The sequence below is a fragment of the Ixodes scapularis genome, unplaced genomic scaffold, assembly GCF_016920785.2.
Source record: "Ixodes scapularis isolate PalLabHiFi unplaced genomic scaffold, ASM1692078v2 PGA_scaffold4__175_contigs__length_147842914, whole genome shotgun sequence".
NCBI classification, from domain to species: domain Eukaryota; kingdom Metazoa; phylum Arthropoda; class Arachnida; order Ixodida; family Ixodidae; genus Ixodes; species Ixodes scapularis.
In genome coordinates this window covers 16,820,740-16,840,573 of record NW_024609879.1, presented here as the reverse complement: position 1 = coordinate 16,840,573, position 19,834 = coordinate 16,820,740, and positions in this window count along the sequence as shown.

Sequence of the window (19,834 nt, the reverse complement as noted above, 5' to 3'; positions counted from 1 at the left end):
TAGTTAATTTTCAAACTTTTAATCAGTCTTGAAACAAACAAAAAAAAGTTTTTCTTTTGGCTAGTCGAGAGGAGGGAGAGGAAGGAGAAAGGCTTCCAACTTCTACAAACTTCGGGGTTTTCGCATTACGCAAAGAAGCGATGCTTGCAGAGTTCAAGCGGTCTTCCTACAGCGCAGTGGAGCAAACCAAACAGATTGCACTATTACCACAGGCCCGGTAGCGCGCCTTCAACCTGGACGCACATGACTGTGCCCGGACGTAGACTGAACTCTCCAAATGCTGCTTTGGTGCCCATTGTGAGAATCCTTAGGCACCCAGGTTTGTAAAAATGAGAAGTCCGCAGTTTCGCCGCTAAACAATTGACTATACCTTCCAGTCGTTGCTCACCCCGAGAAAGGACAACACAATCAGAAATAGCGTGGACATGAAGGGGTGACACTAATATTCTTCACAAAGAAAAGAGAGATATTAGTAAGGACCTGAGATATTGGGGTTCTGGTTTAAAGTACCCGGTGTTATGACTGCTCTGCTTCTGTATTTTGTTCTTTTATTGTATGATCATATCTCCCGGACTTCACAATAAAGCTGTCTTTGTGTGTTTTGTACTTCTGATAACCTACACTCTAAAACCACTCTCTCATAAATAACGCTGTCCCTCTGATTTTAGAGGGGACAACAATGCTTTCAGGGGGACAGCTCTTTTTAAGAGGGAAATTGAAAAATAAAATAGCAACATCTAGAGGGACACCAACATATTAAGAGAGCCCAAGGAAACCGTTTCGTTAGTCCCTCTGAACAGGAAAGACCGACAGAAAGATTCACGCGTCTCCCTTCATATTAAGAGGGGACTGGGCCCTCTTAACTGGACCAATGTAGTTCGGTCAGGAGGAGAGGGGCAGGCGCACTAATCCACGGCAAAGAGTTCGGACGGTGCTAAGGCTTCGCGCCAATTCGCAGAGAGCTGGCTGGAAACGGTCGTTGCCGGAGAGTCGCAAGCGTCATGCTGCTCGTTTGACTTCCTTCGGGTGAGTAATCCTGTCATATTGGCGCTTTTGTTTTGGGTGCATTGCGGGTGGGAATAACGAGCCATCAATATTTTCACGCTGGCTGTGAGATGCACGAGCTTTGCATGTAGAGTGAGAGTGTTCAGGTGTAGTCCGCGGACGCGGTCGCTTCCTGGATCTGCTCGTTCAGCTAGGACAAAGCGTCGCTAATCGTTTGCCCTGCCGTGAGCCGCAGGGCTGTCTTTCGCACAAAACACTTTTAGCGGGTTAGGGTGTCCTAATGTTTTGTCTACTTTTTAATTTCGAACGCGCGATCGTTCTTCTCCCAGCTCGAGCTGCTACCTTTGGCAGTGCTACGCCGGCATTTTATTACCGGCAATTTCCTGGTATTTTATCCGTGAGCGTACACTGTCGGCATCGGGTACTACAAAGGATGGCATCACCCTCCCTAAGGCAAAGCCAACATAAAGGCACCCTAGCTGGGGCAGTCAGTGTTTTTAAGCTTGGCTCGCCGATTTCTTTCTCGGTGTGCACTCTAAATGCTTGAGGTTGACCGCCCGAGAGCGTTGATTGACAGAAACAATGTTGGCGATTTTGCGTTTGTTGACCTTCACAATTCATTACAGCCATTTACACTGCAACGTTATGTTGTAGACATCGTTAGCGTTGCAGTGATTATGAACATTTTTTTCTCAAGTGGGCGGCGAGCAAAAACCCATAATGTGTGTGTATGTTTGTGAAAGGGGCAGGGGGATTAGACGAGCACAAAACAAAAAGAAGAAATAAAGTTTTTATTTTCTTCGCGTGTTCGCGTTGCGTCGGCGTCGCGGCGTCTGCGGAAAGGGGGGAAGGGTGTAGCGGTGGCCAGGGAGTACTTTTTTTTTTTTTTTGTATTTCTTTGTCGTACTGTTTTGTTCGTTATATTTTGACGGTCGTGCCGGCACAGCTACCGGCGTTTTTTTTTTTTTTTTGTTTTTTTTTTGGCGCCGACCATGTTTTTGTTTTTGGAGATTTTATTTATGATGTTTATTATGCTCTTTGTTTTCTGTAGCTGGCTGAATATTTTTTTTTCTGTGTTGTACATCCGCGAAAAATATATAAACAGAAGTTTGCTTTTTTTTTTTTTCTTTCTTATGCGCTTTAGGGCTAGGTTGACTATGGGCGTTAAATGACTGACCGTTATTAACAATCTTGTTTTCAGAGTGAGGCAATGGCAACGAACGTTGACATGAAGGGAATCAGCCGGGGGTTCCGCTCGGATTGCTCGTTTAAATGCTCTACCGGGACCCTCTGCACGGTGGAACGCACCACCCTGAGTGGTGAGCCTACTGCGGCCACCCGCACACGGTTCACAACGAACTCGGTAATTATTAACTTTTTGTATTCCGGTATGTAGGTAGGCTCTATTTACGTTCTGTTGGCATATGCACTGCTTCTGAAAAAAAAAAAAAAAAAAAAAAAGAATGGCTTTGGCGAAATATTTACAGAAATGTAATTTTTTTATTTCATTATGTTGCTTTCTAAAACATGCACTAGATCACTTCTGCAGCTTCGAGCCGCAAATGCAATCCATGCTTTCCAAAGCACATGGGGCTTCTAAAGTTCATCTACTACTAAATGCGTTTTCGTTTTGTCTTGGTAATACAGAAACGATTGATTCTCGTAAATTAATTGAAACTGCAGTCTATTCTCGTACCAAAAATTAGTAGTAGCAGAAGTTACGTCATAAGCTAATGTCACTCGCTATTTCATCGTATACAGATTGGGTTCCGAATCTTTGAACTGTTTGCACTTTATTTTCGCATTTGTTTCCTAGCGCCTGCTTGATAACAGGTGAAAGCGCTTCATTACCTTTATTCTAATTCCCACTCTCTGTATCTAAAGGAAAACAATATGGTCTTTCATTCAGCTAAAGGTGGATGCACAACTTCGGTTCCATAACACGATCGTCACCATGCTGGGAAACCTGGAGGAGGTAAAAGGGGCCTTCTGCGGAGACAACCCAACAACATTCTTGAACATTAAGACCATCCTCCGGTCTCGATTGGCCAGAAGTTCTTTCATCACCTATGGTATGTGAAAAAGCGAATGCAAAAATAGAGATCTAAGTGACGCTGACGCAATTTTTTTTTTTTTTTTTTTAACAATTGCTGCTTGCAGGACGATTTTACCCCAGACGAAAAAGTTCCAAGACCCAAGACTTTCTTCGGTTCGGAGAAAGGGATCGTTTCTGGGAACTGGTCAGTGAAACTCACCGCTAGCACGACTATGGAGGGGGCACTAGTCATGTGCTTATGGGTGTATTACATAACGGGACTCTCCTACCCTGTGGCATGTGGACAAACTTTTGGACTCCTCTAGGGTCTGCTCGTTGAAAATAAAGTGTTTCGATTCAGTTTATGTCGGAGAAGCTCATAAAATCGCTTATGGCCGTTCAAAAACAACAGAAATTCTGAGCCTCTGCTGATGGCAAGAGACGCCGAATAATTAGTTTTTAATGCTATGAAGAAGGTAACTACGCTCTAAAAAAAGCACAGGAATCTACTTTCCCGAGCCAGCACTTGGAAAGTCAATCACCGTAACTCACGGAAGCAGCTCAGCGAATCACGATGCCGAAACATAAGATTAGACCAAAAAAGCCAGTCCGAGTTGTGACATTAACCAATGCAAAACATCACGCTTGTTGTGCTTAATGTCGGAACTCATTTTTTTGGTATAATCATATGTTTCGGCATCTACATTCGCTGAGCTGCCTCCGAGAGTTATGGTGATTGTCTTTCCAAGTGTTGTGCGGGAAAGTAGAGGCACGGGCTTTTTTTTAGAATGTACTTTTCTTTTTGTGTTATCCGCTAAAAAAAACTTTTTTTTTCCAGCACGATTGTATTGTTATTGTTTATGATAGGCAAAATGAGTCACTCTGCCGCACGAAAGTTTTTGTGTGATAGTTTCCAAGAAACGCCGATTTCTGGCGTCGTTCTAAGTCTTTTTTATTCGTAAAAGCTACCAGAACATCGTTATAGAATTATTATTTTGATAAAGACATATCAAAATATTTTCTTGTGTCATGGCAAATAAAACAGTGTTTACTCTTAAAGATTGTTACTGTTTTCTTTAACACATTGATTCCGTTTATCAAACAAGATGTACAGATCAAATTTCAATTCTGCTACGCAGCACAGAATAACTTTGGTTAAACAATATCAGCGAAAGTGCGAGAAGTGCAGTACAGCATGTCAGCTTACACACAAAACACGAAGGAGCAGAAATTGTACGATACAATAACAGAGGTAACTTAAAGCCGGGGTCACGCTGCTTATACATCATACAAAATACATTCTGCAGACATGTTCCAATGCGAGTCACCGCGACATCCGTGCTTTATATGCCACGTGACAAAGTAACCTCTTGATTTGGTTACCTCGTGGCGTACGAAGCGCGGATGTCGAGGCGACTCGTTTCGGAACATGTCTGCAGAATGTATTTTGTATGAAGTATAAGCAGCGTGACCCCGACTTAAGGGGGACATATACCCCTGCATTTTAAGCGGGCCACCGTCCCTCCGAGTTTAAGGAAGAAAATATCTAAAAACTGTCCCTCTTACTAAGGGACTCTGACCTCAAATTTAAGGGAGACGCCGCCTTGCTTACTTTAAGAGGGGTGGTGTCTCACATAATTAAGAGGGAGCATCTCCATGTAATATTAAGGGGAGACGCGGGTCTTAAAATAGTCAAAAAACGCGAAATTTCACGTTTTTCGAAATTCACATATTTGGATTAATTGTAGTCTAAGGTACCTGCCTGCAAAGTTTCAATGTTGAATTCAATGTCTAAGCATGAAAAAAACGATATTTACGATGTCCCCGCAGAGCCCTAACACAGCGAGTTCAATGAAAACAAGTGGAACTTCGCGCCCCGCGCGTTTCGCGATCGCTCGTCGGATCGCGGCCATCTTGGTCTTGTTGGAAAGCCGCTTATCTTCCCCACGTCCCCATGCCATTCGTTATCGCGACAACATCAAGAAACGTCCGCATTCCGCGGGTTTCGAAGGCCCCAATTGTGATCGCTCATTGGCCGGCTAGCAAGGTGCCCGTACGTCAGAGCACGCGCGGCGCCTAGCGCCCCTGCTATTGGCCTAAACTGCCTAAACGCGCCCCTCCGCTCTTTTTCTCCTTTCCTCCTTTCCGTTCCCGCGCTGGCGAGAGGTGCGTCGTCTGCTCCTGGGCCCGTCTCCGCCCGTCTCCTTAGGCCTGTCTGCTTTGTTTCCTCCGTGGTCGAGCGCACGTTTTAGTTCCCGTTTGCGCGCTTGCGTTGAACATTGTTGGTTCGTTTTCCTACGAAGTCGCGCGTGTTTTGTTTTGTTTCGCTTCGAGTTCTCGAGATGCCGGACGACGCTTGGTTGAAATCGAGCACGCGGCAAGCGTTCGGAAGGAAGAGGAAGCGACCGTGGAACAAGAAGCCGAAGCTGTCTGCTGCAAGTGCGCCACCGCGATCGGCACCGCCGGATGCCTTGGATCTTCCGGAAACATCAGCCGGAGACATCGCGACTCCATGCAGCAGCGGCGGTTTGTCGAGCTTTGCGAGCGCGGTTCGTCTCGACACCGCATACTACTCCACGGCCGAGCAGGCGCAACGAGTCGCACGATCGGACGAATGCAAGCGTGCGCTATCGGAAAAGTCGGCGACCCAGCGCAAATTCGACCTTCTCGGCGTCACCACAGGAGGCCAGATGCGCGACGCTGGGACACAGTTCAATGTAGTGGATATGAAAGCTCTCAACGACCTCTTCGCGCAGGCGAAGTGCGGAAGCCGCGGAAACTGGAAAAGCTGGGGACTACAGTCCTGGACAGCTGTGAGGGGGCCCCCCTTACAAGTGCTACACGAACAAAGGCCCTTTTCAGGGCCAAACAAAATCTACTTTCGGAACGTGCAACCCTTGGTGCCTCCTCCCGTTGTCCCTTATAGAGTCTACTCATTCTTTTATAACTTTATTTTACATTGCAGACATTATTTCTCAGTTTTATATTATTTTTTAAAGGTTCTTGTGAATGGATTGCAGAATTTTTCATCTCAATTTGTTCAGATAGAACTATGCTTCATATTGCTGAACATTATTGTGTGGGATCCCTTACTCAATTTTATGCAATGAGTGTCAAAACTTCAACTGCAATTTTCTCAGCTTCGCATTTTTCGTCTACATGCCTAGCCTTACGGTTGTTTTCATGAGATTATTCTTCAAGGATTTCTATAAACTTTATACCATTGAATTCAGAAAGAAGTGAACTGCAGGGTGATGCTATTTTTGTATGACAGTATGGGCCCGAAATTTTATTATTAGTGATAATGTGACCTCGTTAGGCTTTGTAAATAGTGTACTTGACCTAATTAGACTAGTTTTATACAATGATCTATCTTTACAAAAATATAAATAGCATCATCTTGCATGGCAGGTCTTTAGCTACAAATCCATATCACTTTTGCAAAACAATTAGTATTAGAAAGTTCCTTAATGAGTCGTAAGAAATGACCTAATTAGGCTTCATTATTTTCTTCGTAACTCAAAAAGTAATTGAGATATTGCAGAACTAATTGAATTTTTGGAAAGATGAAGCTAAAACACATATACACACTGATTTTCATTATAATCCATTAATAAACAAAAACGTCGATTTTAGAACCAGTGTCTTGCCTTAAGAGGTCTGTCGCCCCCCTTAAAGTTAAGTGGGACCGGGCTTAGAGTGTACGAAGGAAGGGCCAGTTTTGTACGGATATTCATCCTTCCAAAGCTTTTCTTGAAACATTCACAAGTAACATAATGTACACAAAAGGTGATGCATCTGAGTGTTGAAACAGAGATTGTAACATGTATTGTATGAGCGTGAGTTATTGTCAATATATGGCTTAAAATTCATTGTTTTAGTTTTGGCTATTTTGGGCTATATTTTTTTACGGCTTTGGCTATATTTGGGCTATACCCAGTCGCTATGGCGGTTTTTCGGTGGGACCATCTGGCAACACTGGGCGCCACTTCTACTGCAGGGCGCTCTGCAGCTTGACAGTCCTGGGAAGCTTCGGCAATCAGGAGTTGGGACGCCGCGACGACAGCGACACTCGCGGTTGGCATGCCTTTCGCCGGAACTTCAACGACCAACCGCCAGGATCGCGACACTCGACAGCATGACACTGCGGATTTTATGACGTCATTTGTCGCCACTTCGGGACCACTTTTTTGCATGGGTAGAATAGGACCCTAAACACACCAGTCGGATACGCGTTCCATGCACCGTACTAAAATGCATCTAAGGGTCTGTACAAACAAGACACAACAGACGCCGTGGACGGCATTTACTGCGCCAGAAGTGGGCGTTATCCTCCGGTTCTAATCTCCTTTTAAACGTTTTTTTTTTTTGTTTTTTGTTTTTTTACCGAGCGGAAATAAAGCTATCTTCCGCTTGTATCCGAAAGAGGCTTGAAGACTGCTTATCACGTGGGTCCGGACAGTCACTCACACGCTCTCCTGGCTGTCGACAAGGCCTACGCTGCTGTTCTCAGTTCCCAAACTCCCGAAAACAAGACAGGGGAGGAGACGACGGCGAGGTGGCGAGGGGGAAAGACGTGCTGTTTCAACACCTCCTAGACTAGAAGGGCCTCAGCGCTCTTTCCGCAGGACCGAAAGAGAAGGCCGTCGGGGCCGCGCTAGAGCGCGGAAAGGGAATGCAACAAGCGTGGATTTACCGTCATAGCAACGAGTTATTATTGACGCAAGCGTGTACATTTCCTTAAAGGCCAACGGTGCACAACATTTGGGTTAGAAAACTGATTTTCTTAGACTGGCAAATTATTGTTGCGTAAAATCGCTGATGTAAAATTCAAGAACAGGGTTGGTGTAAATCAAAGTTTCGAGATAGATAGGGTTCACTTTTAAGCACGAAATTGTGAACGATGTAATTATCCCCGCAAGATGGATTATCTATAAAGGATACTTGCCTTACATAATAAAGAATGATTGAAAACGGCCTTACACATAAAAGTACCAAGAGGTTTGACGTAGTAAACGCATGTAATAACTGCATTCTTACCTGAAAAATAACACAGCAGTGCATTTAAAAATAAGAACTAGTGCTCCCATGTCTTATAAAAATAAGAACTAGTGCTCCCATGTTTCTTTTAGCCTAGAGTTGTTGTTTTTTCGAGAATTTTATACAATAATATTAAGTTATTTTGAAGGGGAGTTGACCTTTTTTTGCAGCTAGAATTACGTGAAATATTGTCATATACCTTGCAATTCAAGGTTCGCAGACTTCCAATAAAAGGTTTTGAGCTTACACCGCAGCATTAACAAGGTAAAACTGTTGTCCTTCGTCCCTTGTCTCCAACAAAGTATGATGATTTCTGATTAGTCAGTAATGTAGCCTTAAAAACTGGGCTGTAGATACATTGGTGTGGCAAATTTATTTCCTTTGTTTGCTTATATACAAGTCCCATCACATAAACTTATCTGTGTCTGGCAGCAATTACTTCGACGAAGGCACTAAACAGATCTCCTGGTACAAAACACAGTCATCTCCACTTCACCTGCTCTGGCATTTGCTTTTAAAAAGGGTCTGGGTAACAACGCTGCCTTAGAGGTCCATTTTCTCTAGGAAATGCAAGCAGTTCAGGGAGCTTCTTGCCAAGAGCTGCTCGCGACCAGGGATTAAAGCCTTGGGGTCTTAGGGGGTCTCGGACCCCCCACTGATTTTAACGGATAGTCGAGACCCACCTCCACGGCCCCAGCATTAGGGAAATCAGAATCATATCTTGCAACAAAATAGCTTGATTTCAGGAAAGTGACATTTTGGGGATTAGCAATTTGAGGGTTGCAGGTACAGCGTGGGCAGAGCCAGCAGGGGGGTTCATTTTGTGTATATCTAGTATATCTCGTCGGACCCCCCCCCCCCCTTTCTTGTGGGGACCCCCTCAACATACGGGAGACTTTAAGCACTGCTTTCATCTACACCACAAATCAAGCTAAAATTATGGTATATTTTATTTATAAATTCTGCGATTGAAATCATTGTCATCTTTGTATTCATACAGAACATTCCTGACAGAATGGCGCACCACGTGCACGGCACATCGACCGGATGTTGAAGCGTAAACATAAGAGTTTAAGACGGCACAAATGTTTTCACTGAATTTTCGCTATGGAATTTGCCAATGGGGACGCCGCCAACGGGCGCCGGGGAATGGCCTTCCCTCTCCGCTATTTTTGTATCCAGACTCGCAAACGTTGAGGCCTACTTAGTCTAGGAGGTTTTGGCTGTTTGCGTGCTTATGTCCTCACTGAAGACTTACAAGCGCGCGTCAAAACTTTTATGCGCGTATGCTTTTTTTTTTTTTTTTACCGCGCACATTTGCTGTGTCCTGCTTGGACAGCCCTTCAAGCTGTCGGATGTCGCGGTCCTGACAGCTGGCTGTAGAAATACTGGGGAAGATAGCGAGCGAATGCGAGGGTCGCTGTCGTAATGGTGTTCCGTGTCGTATCTGATTTATTTTTACATCGACTGTCTAGTTGTAGAACAAGGTGCAGCAGAACTGCAGAACATGCATCGGTTGCATCCATCTTTGTTGTTGGGCCCCCGGCAGGACCACGGCAGGCCGCCACATTACACTAGAGCTATACTTAATTTCACCTCAAGTCCAGACGCAGCCGACGTTAAGAGCTGATGGCACCAATCAGACAGCGTCAAAAGCGCGCCATCGGATGGAAGGATGAATGAATGGATGAATGGATAGATATTGTAAGTTTAGAAAGAGTTATGTACGTAAAGACAGAGGACGGGACAACACTGTCTTTACGTATCTAAACTTTCTAAACTTACATCATTACCAACGCGCTCACTAACGGGGGGATAGATATTGGTTGTTCCCTTTATACCGGGCGGTAGCTTGCGCCACCTAGCCATCATGGTGTTCGTCATCTTTCTGTACACGCTCTATCATCACTGACCCAATCATAAACAGGCAAAAAGCCAGTGACTTGCGGTTTCGACACTGATTGATTGGTCCTATTACCTCGTTACGTCAGTAAGCATGGATTTAGAGAAGGGAGCAACTGGAATTATAGAAGGCTTTTGAAATTTAATGACGGACACCTCCTGCTTAGATCGGTTGCAATTGGCAGGTGCGTATACGTGCGTTCTTACGTGGTGAAGGGGATGGCGGTCGAAAAGGCGTAGACGCTTGCTGGTGATCAACGCTTTCGTCACATCTTCGCATTCTGAATTGCAAAAGCGGGCCAAAAACCACGTGACCCTGATAGAGTGGTTGGACACACTCAGATCTAGGCAGTCTACATAACATAACTGTGAGATCATCAACACGCAAAAGTTAAAGCTACCAGATATGAGGACTGACCACAGAAAGAATAAAACAAACTCGGGACGAAGGCCGACGAACATTTCTTTCAACTCAAGTTATAAAAACAAGGTTATTTTTTTTTTTTTTTTTACGTTAGAACATGCACGATGGAAGATATCCCACTTTGTTTGATTCTACCGATTTTTTTTATTTTGTGTTGAAGGATGTTTACGTAAAAAAATAAGTCTGCCAATAATTTGTCGGAATATTTTGATCAGTCGTCATTTGAACTTTAGTAAATTATTATTTTGCTGAGACCAAGTGGGCAGCGCAAAGTCGTGCGCGCGTTTCAAGTAAGCTGAAATCAGCGGGCTACACATGTGAAGGCCTTTTGTACGTCATTTTGCCATGCCACATAGGATGATGTGGAAAAAAAATCCGGTTAGTTGGAAGAAGTCGAGAGGAAACGGTCGGTGCGGGTCATAGGTGCCCAACGTGAAAACTCCCGCGGCCCTATAAGATGACGGCCTAACGGGCCAACATGGCGTCGACGGGCCTCTTGAAACTCCTGGGAAACCGCTGTTTTCGTGAGGTTTGTAGACATTCAGTCTAAGCTGTACCCTGGTGAATGGGCACTAAATGGTGCAAAACTGCTTTGTTCTTGCTGTTCCTACACTACATGGTAAAAATAAAGCGTTAATTCGTCGGTCCACGCCACCGTCTGAAAACACCAAGAGTAGAATTTTTTTATCATAGTATATAGTTTCTTTCTAAGTGGACATCAGTGTATGTAAAACATAAATTTCGTGACGACTGTGATAAAATTACTGCTACAGGGTGATATATTCACGCCAATAATGAGTAGATTGAAGATTTAGCTTAAGACTGAAGTGAAGGTTCCGGGAAAGAAGTTAAAATAGAATACCAAAAATAATTTATTCCTTGACTGGGACAAAAGGACAAACATTTCTCGATAATGGTAGAAAAAAAAACTGGTACAAACATAGTTTCTAACTTAGAGACGTTGTCTTTGAATGAATGTTTCTTTTTCTACCACTGTCAAAAATGTCTCCTTCTGCCCCTTTGTCGGCTTAAATTCATCGTGGTGAACTTCCACCAGCTCGCCTGCGCACTGACTATATTTTGAAGATATAATTTCTTTTTTTATTATTGAACAGACCGCCTAGTTTCCGACGAAAGGAAGCTATTCCAAAAATTTCCCTGTGAGCAAAAAAAAAAAAAGATTTAAATGAGACGTTTGTGTTTAGAGAGCTTAAGGTTGCTCAGCCATTGAGGTATGGCAACACTTGGCTACGCTGTAGATGAGAACTTTAGCGAGTGCAGTGCCTCTGCTAGCCTGGGATCTTTAGCATTCATCACGCCCTAAGGACACACGACGGCAAGCCGGTACGATGCTCATCCACATCGAAACAGGCAGAGGTGACGATTGAGCCGTGGGTTCTGCAGCGCGAGCTTTCGCTCCACGTGCTCCGATCTGCGGAGCGCTAAGACACTAGGCCACCTATCCCTCAATTTTTCTTTTTCCCTGGGCGATTTGATTGTCATGGCAACTTGCTGATCCACTTTTTATCTGGCAACGTGCTCGAAATGATTGTGGCAGAACGCAATAAACCATTAGCATTAGGGCACATGAATCATGGCTAAGTATGCGTGACGTTCTATGTTCCCTCCGTCACACGGTGTCAAGCGATTCACGCTAGTGGTTCCACCGAATCCCGGAGAAAAGCTCACCGGAGAAAAGCTCACCGGAAAAAAGCTCACCGGAGATAAGCTCACCGCAAAACTGACGGATGCGGAGAAAAGCTCACCGGCCACTGAGCGTATGCGGAGAAAAGCTCACCGATTTTTTTTCTTCTTTCTTATATGGAGGCTGTTGGATCATGCGTAACATATATCAATTTATTATCATTAAAATTCGTCAGCTTTGTTGAACAGGAAATGTTATTTTTCTTAATATTTGTTAAGCTCATTGGGTATATTGGTCCCAAATTAATAATTGCGGGCGATTTTTTTTTTTTTTGTGGCTTACTCTCTAGGCAACGAAAGCCTAACCGCCTAACTGAAAACGTATTGAACTTGAAGAACAAAAAAATGTTTGAACATTTTATAATATCTGCCTAAAACCTAAAACTTAAAACTGTAAAGCCGAAAATCCGAAAGTGCATGCGCAACAACGCGGTGCCTGAAATTTTCTTTGAAGCTTTTCTTAACCTTTGAAAACAGGATAAAACAGTAAGTAGGATATCGAGGCTTCTTTCTTCCACGGACATGCACACTTTCTAGCCGTTCGTGCTGATGTTTCCGCACGTTGCCTTTGTGTGATAGTGTCCTTCTACGGTGATCCATCATTGACCTTCAGAGCCGCACACTGGCACAGTTATTACTCGTGACCTATATAAGAACTAGTCTTCTGTAATGTAGTGAATTGGGCGAGTTGGTAAACGTTATACATAATGAAAACTTCTCAAACGACAACGACGGAGTGAAGACAACGAACACGACAGGACGAAGCTGTTCTCGCAGCTAAAGGTTTGTTAGTCAAATTAACAAAAATAAAACAGCGTAGCCCGACACTGATTACATCAACAAACACCTACTTACCTATTAGGCAATACACAGTATTTGGAGCTGAAACGGTTCGCACACCGCTATTCATATTAGCTCGCAAAGAACAAACCTCTTTATCTGACAGAGCTATACCGACTGCGCACTGTCCGCTGTCGATAAATTGTTGTCTTTTTTGTACCGGTGTACCATATTCCGATTTTATACTTGCGGCTTCATTAATATACAAAATGGTCGATTACTAATATTAGAGGAATTAGTAAATATGCACAATGAACTTCAAGAATATTACAAAAAAGAGGACATATTTTTAATGAAGTGACGAAGGCGAATTGTGTTAAATTGCCACGTTTGGCGTAAAATCCGATAAGTTAAAAAAAATCGGTGAGCTTTTCTCCGCATCCGCTCAAAGGCGGGTGAGCTTTTCTCCGCATCTGCCGGTTTTGCGGTGAGCTTATCTCCGGTGAGCTTATCTCCGGTGAGCTTTTCTCCGGTGAGCTTTTCTCCGGTGAGCTTTTCTCCGCCGCCCGGTTCCACCCGTGGGCTGGCTTGCGATGTGTACGCCCACCCACTTTAATACGTGGTACAAAGTATTCGTCGTACGTCAGTTCGTAACAGGGAAACTTTTGACACTCTCGTTCGTTACAGCAAAGCATATCGACCATAAGATGAATGTCCAGGCGGGCAACTCAATATAGCAATAAACAGAAGCGTTCCCTAGAATTGTAAATAAATAATAAAAAAAAAAACCTGACAAGGCGAAAGGCGATTCGTAATACGGAAACCCTATTTAAGGAGGGCATGCAGAAGCTTGTGTCGCGGACTGATAATTGCCTCAATTTACGCGGTGTTTATGTGCGGAAGAGGGTATAGTGTGCTTCTAAAGTTTGCGTATATTAAAACCTTTTTTCCTATTCGTCGGAGGCTGAAAAAGAAAAGCGACCCTCGTATTGTTGAGTGGTACTGACAGCCCTAAACACGATTAGCATAATGGAGTTCCTGCCGGGTCGGTGAAACGGCGACACGTGGCGCTGCAGTTTCGCAACCAGAGCGGGGGCAGGATTGCCCGGTGGGTGCCATCCTTGCAGCATGGAGGGAGGTCGACAGTGCGCGACAGACAGCAGCCGACCCAAAAAGAGCGCGCCTTCGAATTACCGGTCCTCGGTTTCGAGCTTTCCCCTTCCACGCATAAAAAAGGGGATTGCTCGTTGAGAGCACCAATTTGTATTGTGCTTTCCTAAAGGTCATTGGTCGTCTAAAACACGGAACTGAAAACCATTACAAATGGCAATATATATATATATATATTGTAACAGCGCAACTTCATCACCATCAACATCCACACTATCATTACCATCTACAACAGCGCACCGCCTGCACGGGCGGTGTGTGTCTCATGCTGGAGCTCGCGGGGCAGAATTGCTCCAGGGCTCGGCCAGTAAAGTCGGTCTTTTTTATCTCCACTTTGTCTTTCTTACACATGGTGGAGGTCGGCAACGGTCTTCCCGCCCCTCTCCTCATTTGAAATCCTGGAGCTTCGTCACCGCAACATAACCGTCACCACTGCCAAATCCAACCCGGTGGTTTCCTCGGACAGCGCAACGATGACTACCAGCGCAACTCAGACAGCCGGCACTCCACCGGTACCTGCCTTGACAGTGACGTCCCGCCAACGCGACCCCAGCGTTTTCGCTGGTGTCGGAGCCGACGACGTGAGCGACTGGATTGATTCCTTCGAGCGAGCTAGTCGTCACAACCGCTGGGACGACCATCTAAAGCTCTCTAACGTCATTTTCTACCTGACAAACGTAGCCCACACGTGGTTCATTAACCATGAGCTCGAATTCGACACCTGGACCACATTCAAAACGCGCATGTTGGAAGTCTTCGGCAAGTCTGCAGCACGCAAACATGTCGCTGAACGTAAGCTTGCTCTAAGAGTGCAACAAAAAGGAGAAACCTACACCTCCTATATCGAGGATGTCCTGTCCCTCATCAAGCTTGCTGACAAAGACATGCAAGAACGGGACAAACTGCAACATCTCCTCAAAGGCATCGACGAAGAGGCCTTTCGTGTTCTTCTTGTCATCAAACCAAGCACATTAACACAATTCTCGGATGAGTGCCTTCGACTTCAAGAAGCGAAGACACGTCGCGTTACATCCCCCTTTCCCGAAGTCACAAGCAACGACGCTCATAGCATTGCAGCGTTAACGCCGACCAATGCAGAGAGCCTTAGAAATCTCATTCGCGAGGATTGTGCGCGAAGAAATCGCCTCCATCACAGCATCCTCTCAAGCCAAGCCTACGGAGTCCTCTTCACTCAAACAAATGATCCAAGCAGAAGTCGTGGCAGCAATGCAACCTCTGCCACCACCTCGACCAACGTACGCCGAGGTCGCCGCACGTGCGCCTGTGCAGTCACCTTGGCACAACCAGGGCCTTGCACCATTTTCTCCGACCCCCTCTCAATTCGTACCTGAATGGGGCCATCACCGACCGGCCGCTTTTGCCAACAACCGCCCAGTCTGCTACTACTGCGGCATCCCTGGGCACGTCCAGCGGAACTGCCGTCGGCGCCGCCAAGAGCAGGCACCCACCGACCACTTCTTCTCATCACACTGGGCTCCTCGCCGCACTTTTCATTCACGTCCAGAGCTTCGCTCACCGTCCCCGGGATTGGACGAGCGTCCCCAGCCGAACACGTCACGACCCACTACTCGTAGATCACCATCTCCCCAAGGGAGATCTCTGTCTCCTATGATTCCTGCTCATAACGGAGAAACCCGACGCTCTCGGGGAAACTGGTAAGCGCAGTTCCCGGGGGCACAACTGCGACCGCTTCCATCGTTTCAAGTCCTCCTATGCCTCCGCAAAATGTAATCGATATTGAAGTAGAGGGTCTTTCTCTAAGGGCTTTGATTGACACGGGAGCCGCAGTGTCAGTCATGGGGCAAAATATTTGCCGCAAACTCAAGAAAGTATCCACACCGTATACTGGCATTCACTTAAAAAGTGCATCGGGATGAGTAATTTCCCCTTCAGCAATGTGCACAGCTCGTATTAATATTCAGGGCAAGCACCATCACGTTCAATTCATTATTTTGCCTTCATGCAGTCATGACATTATTCTTGGCTGGGATTTTCTTGCCGCAAACATTGCTTTTATAGACTGTGCCACGCCCGAGCTGTCATTAGAAACTGAGAGTTTTGTCGAACCATATAACACAAAGCCAAGTCAACGTTGCACTATAACCAGAGACACCCTGGTGCCAGCAAGAATGGCTGTGATTATGGCCATTGCACCCGAATACGCCTACACTGGAGATGCTCTCGTAGAATCTGCGCCTGACATTATCTGGAAAAAGGGTATTGTCGTGCCTTCTTGTATGGCAACTTTTGGCCCTTTTGGTACTGACGTGTTAGCGGTAAACGTAACAAATTTGGACATCGTAGTTCCGCAGTCTATGGTGGTTGCTATAGCCACTCCGTCGACAGGTTTCAACCTCTTGGATGTTTCTGCCCTTGACCATCCTGCTGAACAACGAGCTAGCAGCAGCACTACTGAATTAGACTTTACTATCAATCCTGCTCTTCCTGACGATCAAAAAGCACGTGTCCTTTCTCTTATCGAGTCATTCCGACACGCATTTGACTCACAGACGGACGTTCTTGGCAGGGCTCACTCTATTTACCACACGATAGATACCGGCGACGCTTTCCCCATACGGCATCGACCTTACCGTATAGCTCCTGTCGAAAGGAGCAAGATAGAAACTGAGGTAACAGAAATGTTGAAACGAAATGTCATACGTCCTTCCAACAGTTCCTGGTCTTCCCCTGTTGTTTTGGTTAGAAAGAAAGCTGGGTCGGTCCGTTTCTGTGTAGATTACCGAAAACTCAACAACGTCCCTCGAAAGGACAGCTATCCAATGCCTCGTATTGATGACGCCCTAGACACTCTGCAGGGAGCAAAATATTATTCCTCGTTGGACCTAAGATCCGGATACTGGCAGATACCGATGTCTGAATCAGACAAACAAAAAACAGCCTTCGTGACACCTGACGGTCTATTTGAGTTTAACGTCATGCCATTTGGCCTCTGTAACGCGCCGGCGACCTTTGAAAGAACAATCGACTCCATCCTACGTGGCTTAAAATGGCGTACTTGTCTTTGTTATCTTGATGATGTTATTATTTTTTCGTCCACATTTGAAGAACACCTCGTCCGGTTGTCAGAAGTTTTATCTTGTATCACCAATGCGGGCTTACAACTCAATGCAAAGAAATGCAATTTTGCAGCGACTCAAATCAAAGTTTTAGGACATCTTATTCCCCACGAAGGCATAAGACCGGACCCTGAAAAAAATTAGAGCTGTCTCTTCGTTTCCCCACCCTGCAAACACAAAGCAGCTGAAAAGCTTTTTGGGTCTATGTTCTTATTTCCGTCGTTTTATCCGTGGCTTTGCACATATTGCTTCTCCATTACATAATCTTCTTTCTCCCCGTGTCCCATATACATGGACTACCGATTGCGAATTATCCTTTAACGCCCTTCGAAACGCGTTGACTTCTGATCCGGTACTAAGTCACTTCGACGATAACGCAGCAACTGAACTTCACACGGATGCCAGTGGAACCGGGTTGGGTGCTGTACTCCTCCAAAAACATCCCTCCAGCCGTGACTCTCACGTCATCGCTTACGCGATTCGTACCCTAACCAGAACTGAAAGAAATTACACTGTGACTGAACAAGAGTGCTTGGCAATAGTATGGGCCATCGGACGATTCAGACCCTATTTGTACGGTCGTCCGTTCACGATTGTCACGGACCATCATGCCCTATGTTGGCTATCCTCAATGAAAAACTTATCTGGACGTCTAGCCAGGTGGATCCTCCGCCTACAAGAATATGAGTTCACTATCGTTCACAAAAGTGGAAAGAATCACTTGGATGCCGACGGACTGTCTCGTTGCCCTCTTCCACTGACTTCCCGTACCGACGACATCGACGACGATTTGCCTAGCGTCAGTTCCCTAACACCAACGAATCTCATCTCTGCCCAAACAGAAGATCATTGGGGTGCTAAGATAATTCGTACCCTCACTAGCCCAGTTCAAGACACCAAGTTCCTCCGAAAAATACGCAACTTCGTCCTCCTCAATGGTCTCCTCTACAAACGCAGTTACCTCCCTAATGGCGCGCGGCACCTACTTGTAATCCCGAAACAGTTACGACATACCGTCCTCGCAACTTTCCATGACCATCCCACAGCGGGTCACCTGGGCACTTACAAGACCTACGCCCGCCTCCGGTCCCGTTACTTCTGGCCAGGCATGTATCGGACGACCGAGAAGTATGTGCAATCGTGCGTTCCTTGCCAACACCGCAAACCGTCGCGACACGCGTCAGATGGACAGTTGATGCCCCTACCTTGTCCCGAGAGGCCTTTCGACCGAGTCGGTATCGACCTTTATGGACCACTACCGAAGAGTTCGGCTGGCCACCGGTGGATCGTGGTAGCCATAGACCACCTTACGAGGTATGTCGAGATGGCTCCTCTCATCCCAGGTACTGCACAAGAAATTGCACAGTTTTTTCTTACCAACATAGTTTTACGCCATGGTGCGCCACGATATCTCCTCAGCGACCGTGGCACCGCGTTTTTGTCCGCTCTCGTAAAAGAGGTTCTTGCTGCTTCTAGGGTTATTCACCAATTCACATCCACGTACCACCCGCAAACAAACGGTCTTACCGAACGGTTCAATCGAACCCTATCACAAATGCTTAGCATGTATATCTCCAACGACCATAAGAATTGGCACTTCATTCTTCCCTTCCTCAGCTTCGCCTACAACACTTCTATCCAATCGACAACGGGATTCTCTCCGTTCTTTCTTGTTTACGGTCGGGAAGTGTCCTGCACCATAGACAGCCTTTTTCCGTACACTGACAGCAACTTTCAAAACTTCTTCATAGCAGAAACAGTTTGCCGAGCCGAAGAATGCCGTCAACTTGCTCGCCTTCGCACCAATGACAACCGACAACAACAAAAGCAGCGTTACGACCAAGATCGCACTTCCGTAATATACCATCCAGGTGACCTTGTCTTGGTTTGGACACCCGTACGCACGCCAGGGCTATCCGAGAAACTTCTCCACAAATATCTCGGACCATATACTGTCCTTCATCTAACATCTCCAGTCAATTACTCCGTGACCCCGCTAACGCCGTCAACCGATCGGCGCTGCCGGGCGCTACAAAACGTTCATGTATCCCGGATGAAGCCCTTCGTCCAGCGCTCCGACCATGGCGCAACTTCATCACCAACCTAAAGGTCGGCCAGGAGGCCTCCATCTTCCTCTACGGGGAGGATATTGTAACAGCGCAACTTCATCACCATCAACATCCACACTATCATTACCATCTACAACAGCGCACCGCCTGCACGGGCGGTGTGTGTCTCATGCTGGAGCTCGCGGGGCAGAATTGCTCCAGGGCTCGGCCAGTAAAGCCGGTCTTTTTTATCTCCACTTTGTCTTTCTTACAATATATATATATGAGGGTGAGTAGTTTGAGAACAATGGACCGGGAAAATGTAATAAGTCAAAGATCTGTACTTTCGGAGTAGCTATGCTAGGAGTTTATTGTATGTATTACAACAGCTTCGCCGTGAGGCTTGGCTTCGTCAGGAGATGACGAAGTCGAGCCTCTCGGCGAAACTGTCGAAATACATGCAATAAACTCCTAGCATAGCAACTCCGAAAGTACAGATGCTTTAATATATTTTGGTCTATCTTAGGAAGACGATACCAAAGGGAACAAGGTTGTCCATTGTCTGGAGTAACTCAGGCTATTTTTGTATTTTGCCCTTTTAAAGAATTAATTAGGATTTGTTAATTAA